Here is a 7,500-nt window from a genome sequence, read left to right on the forward strand (position 1 = left end):
AAAACTTCAGGCCTCTCAAAAGGAAAATCTCGACAAAGAAGTTGCAAGAATTATATTTGCTACAAATTCACCATTTCGTCTTGTTCAGCATCCTCAGTTTCTCAAGATGGCTCAGAACCTGAGGCCAGGCTATATTCCTCCATCCAGAAAAGATATTGCTTATAAGTACTTGGATCTTGTGTATGAAAAGGAATATAAAAAGTCTGCAGATGACCTGAATAATGAAACTGTATGTCTTTCAATTGATGGGTGGTCTAGCATCCACAATAAACCCATAATATGTCTCACTCTAACATCATCCACTGGTCAGACTTATTTAGTTGACACAATAGACACACCAGGGAAACCTCACACTGCTGAATATCTTCTACAACTTGTACAAAATTCGATCAAGAAGGCTGAACAAGATTTTAGTTGTCATATTGGAAGTGTTGTGACAGACAATGCAGCAAATGTCACAAAGATAAGAAAACTCTTGGAGGAATCGAGTGAACCTGAGCAGACCGTCATCACATACGGCTTATACAGTTCTTTGTATACTTGTGGCAAGTCTGTATAACATTGCTCCTTATATTGATATGCTAAAAATGTCCTTTAGCAATCTTATCCCATATCAGATAGCAATCCGACAATATTTAAAATCTACAAAAAAAATCAATTTAAATCAAATAAATCTGATTAAAAAAAATATATAGATTTTTTATATTTTTCAAAAAGAACGAAAAAAAATCGCCAACCCTGGTGTCCACTAACCTCATATAATAATACCTGTTAAGTCCGGCTAAAATTGGCATTTCAAAGCATACATACATACATATACCAAGGCTTTTTCCCCCTTACAAGGGGGGTAGCCAAAAAGAAAAAGGGCACAAAATCAATCCCACTTATTCCACCCCTGAATACACTCCACACCCCTCCACCCTCCCTCTTATCTTAGCACCTCCTGAATGACGGGTCGTCCCTGCACCTTGTCCACTGCCCTGGGTCAGAAGCAGTGTCGCAAGACACAGCACATCCACAGCAAGGCCGCTTCATTAAATCGGCGACCCCCCCTCTCCGTCCCCCCATTGCATAACAGTGCCTTAAAAATATTTTCTTATTTCACTATAAAAGTTTATATTAACTTATACTGCATTGAATAAGTCAATAGTTGATATATTTGCCCTATATACAATATTAGGTTTCTAGTTTTGATATATTTGTCCAATATAAAATGTTAGGTTACAAAGAAAGCAATGGCCTCCGCTAGCGGACCCAGAGATCTGGGTGCGCACGTCCTGTGTAATAGTAGTCCTTCATATATATATATATATAGTATATATATATATATATAATATATATATATACATATATATATATACATATATATACATATATATATACACATGTAACATATATATATATATACATATATACATATATATATACACACATGTAACATATATATATATATGTATATATACATAATATATACATATATATATACATATATGTACATATATATATATATATCTATATATATACATGCATATACATACATACATACACACACACACACACACACACACACACACACAGTTGGTAGAGCGCTGAACTACTAGCATGGTGGTGCCCGTAGTACTTGGTTCGAATCCTGCCAGGGCCGAAATTATTTCGGTACCGCTGCGCTTCGGGGTCGTTACTCTGACTCTCCTGGGCGGGGAGTTGTGTGTGTGTGTGTGTGTGTAAGGTCATAGCATTACCCATAGATCGGACCTACGAGCTCTGAGCTCTCTTCCAGGAGGGAAATAGCTGTCGATCACGAGTCCAACACGTGATCCAAAGACCAACTGAATACACACACACACACACACACACACACACACACACACACACACACACACACACACACACACATATATATATATATATATATATATATTATATATATATTCATATATACATACCTACTCAATGGTTCCCAGTGATTAATTAATATATTTTTCAGCCACCTGTCACTTTTAATTCCATCCCATGGCAAAGAGACTGAGAATCGCTCGAAGGAGATATCCGTTGGAAATTGAAACATGGACGAGCCGAGGATTCGAACCTAGCTAACCCGTAACAAAGTTACAGTGACGTAAACCAATACGCTATCAAGAGAGATAATTGGTTTACGTCAATGTAACTTTGTTACGGGTTAGCTGGGTTCGAATCCTCGGCTCGTCCACGTTTCAATTTCCAACGGATGCCTCCTTCGAGCGACTCTCAGTCTCGTTTGCGATGATATGGATTAAAAGTGATATGTGTTTGAAAAAGAAAAAAGAAAAAGAATACACACACACACACACACACACACACACACACACACACACACACACACACACACACACACACACACACATATATATATATATATATATACATATATATATGTATATATACATTATATATATATATGTATATATATATATTTATACACAGACACACACACACACACACACACACACACACAACACACACAACACACACACACACACACACACATACACATACACACACACACACAAGGACTCGGTGGGAAAATGAAATCATGGACTTAAGAAAAGAGGTCATTGGTTTAATTGATTGTTTATCTAAGACTAACCATGAAATTTCTGACCTGAAAAAAGCTAACTTGGATCTTACAAACGAAATTAAAGAAATGAAAAGAGACATAAATGAACTGAAGAATGATAATGAAAAGAAGAAAACTAATGATAATAATAGCGAAAATCTAAAGCAGGAAGTGAACAACAAATTCCAAGAATTGACACACAAGATCGAAGAAAACTTAGGTGGGGACAGTATCCAGGAAATTAAGAAGTGGAAAGAAAATATTGAAAATAAAGAAATTGCTTTCAAAGAAATAGTCAAGCAGCAAATGCAAGATAATGCAAAAGACACAATCATTCAAGTGATTAACGAAAAAGCAAATTGGGTCAGGGACACAGTAGATAGGAAGAAATGTATTGTGGTTTATGGGCTTAAAGAAAAACAAGGATTGGCGAGGTACATGAGAGAAAAAGAAGAAAAAGAGACAGCAGTAGAAATCCTTAATGAAATTCAGGGGGGAGATAGTGATTCAGGCACAGACTTAGAAGAGACTTACAGAATTGGTCGCTATACTAAGGATAGGAATCGACCTCTAAAGATAAAACTAAGGTCACAAGTGGTAGTAGAAGACATATTTGAAAAAGTAGGTAACTTGGCAAAGAGTGAAAAATACAATAAGATATGGATAAAAAGAGAAATGAGTACTGAGGAATTAGAAAAAGAAAGGGCGCTAAGAGAAGAAGCAAAGGACAAAAAACTTGAAAAAGATCGGAGACAGAATGCAAAGAATTCCAGTGGAGAGTAATAGACTTGAGATTAAGACAATGGCGCTTCAAAACGAACAAAACAAGGGAAGAAGAAACCAGGGAGAAGGAAGAAAATTAAAAGTGGCCTATACCAACATTGACGGACTAATTTCGGGACTGAACGAACTCAATGATTATCTGTTAGAAGCAAAACCAGACATAATGGGAATTGTAGAGACTAAACTAAGAGGTGAAATACCATCCACTGTTATCGGACAAGGTTTATACAACTACTGGATAAAAAACAGGGACAAGAAACAGGGAGGGGGAATCATGTTCTTGGCCAAGAAAGACCTAAAGGTGACAAAAATTGCAGAGGGCAAAGGTAATGCTGAATTGATCATGATAAAAGTCAAAGGCAAGAATATGAAAAGTAGAAAGTTTGTGGTGACTTATGTGCCTCCAAAAACAAGCGCTTGGAAAGAAATTGAACATAAAAAAATGCTAGATGACACAAGAAAATCACTCAATGAGATACTAATGGGTAAGGGTAATCTGGTAGTTATGGGGGACTTCAATTGCAAAGAAATTTGTTGGGACAGCATGACAGTGCAAGGAGGAGATGACTCGTGGGGCAATGTACTGCTAGATATGACCATGGAGTACACAATGACCCAATGGGTCCATGAAAAACACAAGGTACAGAAATAATGAAGAGCCATCGAAACTAGATCTAATATTTACAAAACAGAGCCTGAAATAGTGCATAAAGTCCAGTATGAGACACCAATTGGAAAGAGTGACCATGTACTCATCGAAAACTATACTAAAGGAAGAAATAGACATAGAGAGGAACGAAAAGCATAGGAAAGGAAGACTGAGGTACAACAAAACAGACTTTACAAAACTAAAGACATTCTTCCGGAATGCAAACTGGGAAATATTTTACAGGGAAGAAACAGCAGTGGAAGAGAAATGGAATATATTGATGGAAAACTACAATGAAGGGGTAAACAGGCATGTACCAAGACAAAAGCGAGAGAGAGAGTACATTAAATGTTGGTTCAACAAAAGATGCAGTGAGGCAAAAGACAGAAGGGACAAAGCTTTGGAAAAAGTGGAGAAAAGACAAAAAACAAAGCAAATGGCAAATTTATGTTAACTATAGAAATGAGTATGTTAATGTGAGAAGAGAGGAGGAAAAGGAACCATGAGAAGGATATTATAGACAAATGCAAAGAGCAACCCAAACTATTCCATCGGTATGTGAATGGTAAACTTAAAAACAAACAGGAATTGGTGAAACTATGCCAAGGAAACATAGAATACACAGAAAGATTTAGAGATGGCCGAAGTCATGAACAATCACTTTAAATCTGTTTTCACCAGAGAGAAAATACCGAATTGTGACATAGACAAAAACAAGAAATCTCCCCTCATGAATGAGTTTACAGCATCACTAAAGGAAATATCAGAACATTTATCAAGGCTGGATGTCAGAAAATCACATGGCCCGGACGGTATTGCAAATTGGATTCTAAAGGAGTGCAAAGAAGAACTAACAGACAAAATACACATCTTAATAAACAGCTCACTCAAAGAAGGAAAGATACCCGAGGACTGGAAAAACGCTAACATTGTACCAATACACAAAGGAGGAAACAAAGAAGAACCCACCAACTATAGGCCAGTATCACTAACAAGCACCATTGCCAAAATTTGTGAGAAAATAATCAAGAATAGATGGGTAAAACATCTGGAAGACAATGACATATTAAACCCAAGACAATTCGGATTCAGACAAGGAAGATCATGCTCCACAAACTTAATATGCTTTTACTCAAGACTAATAGACATAGTGCAAGAAAGAAATGGATGGGCTGATTGTGCATTCCTAGACTTGCAAAAAGCCTTTGACAAAGTACCACACAGAAAACTACTAAAAAAACTGGAACACATAGGAGGAATACAGGGAAACCTACTAAAATGGATAGAGGACTTTTCTGACTGGTAGAAAGATGAGAGTAGTGCTCAGAGAAAAATATTCAGACTGGAAAGAGGTGATCAGTGGAGTACCGCAAGGATCTGTGCTGGCACCAATAATGTTTGCTATCTATATGAATGACATGGATGAGGACGTGAACTGCTACATGAGCTTCTTTGCCGATGACGCCAAACTGCTAAGGAAAATAGAAACTGATGAGGACTGTGAAGCACTGCAAGAAGACCTAAATAGGGTATGGAACTGGAGTCAGAAATGGGAAGTGGACTTTAATACTAAGAAGTGTAGCATAATGGAGTTTGGAAAAAGCAAAAACAGAATATCAGGAAAATATACAATTGGAACCAAAGAAGTAAAGAAAGTAGGATCCGAAAAGGATTTGGGAGTAATTATCACGAACGACTTGTCCTATGATATACAGATTAACAAAATTGTCGGGGAGACTTACAACTTGCTAAGATCAATAAAAGTGGCGTTTACATACTTGGACGAAGACATGATGAAAAAAATATTGGTTACATTGATAAGGCCTAGATTAGAGTATGCAGCGACATTGTGGTCCCCCAGTAACCAAAAAGAATATAAAGAAAATAGAAAGAATCCAAAGAGCAGCTACAAAAATGGCACCTGCACTTGCAAACCTATCATACGAAGAGAGATTGGCTAAACTGGAGTTACCGACACTGGAGCAAAGAAGAGAGAGAGGTGACCTATTGACCATCTACAGAATCATGAAAGGCACAGAGGTACTCGATAGTGAGAACTTACTTAACTGGGACAAAAGAAACACAAGAGGACATGGAAAGAAAATAAAAAAACATAGCTATAGAAGAGAACTGAAGAAAAACAGTTTTCCTCATAGAGTTTTTGACACTTGGAACAAACTGGACAATGAAATAGTATGCGCAAAAACCATTCATGAGTTTAAAAACAAACTAGACACTGCAAGATACAAAGGCGGGACAACACGAGCATAGCTCCCCTTCCCGCAAAATACAACTAGGTAAATACAACTAGGTAAATACACACACACACACACACACACACACACACACACACTCACACACACACACACACACACACACACACACACACACACACACACACACACACACACACACACACTATATATATATATATATATATATGTATATAATATATACATACACACACACATATATATATATATATATATGTATATATATATATATTTATATATATACATATATGAATGTTGAGACATTCTGACAGGTTGATGTAAGCGTAATAGGAAACACAGGAGTCTTAGTCTTGAGTTTATGTCTGACTAGTTTCGCAGGTATGCTTTTTCAAAGGAATACCTGCGAAACTAGTCAGGAAATAAACTCAAGACTAAGACTCCTGTGTTTCCTATTCCGCTTACATCATATATATGAATACACACACATATATATACACAACAAACACACAATATATATATATATATATATATATATACATAAATATACATATACATATATATATATATATATAATATATATATATATATATATATATATATATACATATATATGGTCGGTAAAATGGCAAATGAACTTCAATATCTCTAAGTGTAGCGTGTTAAACGTAGGGCTACACAACCCCAAAAATAGATACATCTTAGATAACACGTTTTTAGAGAAATCTGAGTGCGAGAGGGACTTGGGAGTTCTGGTGAGTCCGGATCTTAAAACCAGGAAGCAGTGCATTAGCGCCAAAAATAAAGCAAACAGAGCATTAGATTTCATTGCTAAGACGGTAACGAATAGAAGTGCAGAGGTAATTATTAAACTCTATCTAGCGATAGTTAGACCTATCCTTGACTATGCGGTACAGTTTTGGTCTCCGTCCTACAGAATGGACATAAATTCACTAGAATCAGTACAGAGAAGAATGACCAAAATGATACATGGACTCGGAAATTTGCCTTACGAAGAGAGGCTAAGGCACCTAAACTTACACTCTCTGGAAAGACGCAGAGTGCGGGGTAATCTAACAGAAGTATTCAAGTGGATCAAAGGCTATAACAAGGGTGATGCAAACAAGGTAATCATAATAAAACAACAGGGCAGGACTCGCAGTAATGGGTATAAACTGGACAAATTTAGATTTAAGAAGGAAATAGGCAAGAATTGGTTTACTGATAGGGTGGTCGATGAA

This window comes from Oratosquilla oratoria, chromosome 13, assembly GCF_046742065.1.
Source record: "Oratosquilla oratoria isolate Oo_2021 chromosome 13, ASM4674206v1, whole genome shotgun sequence".
NCBI classification, from domain to species: Eukaryota; Metazoa; Arthropoda; class Malacostraca; order Stomatopoda; family Squillidae; genus Oratosquilla; species Oratosquilla oratoria.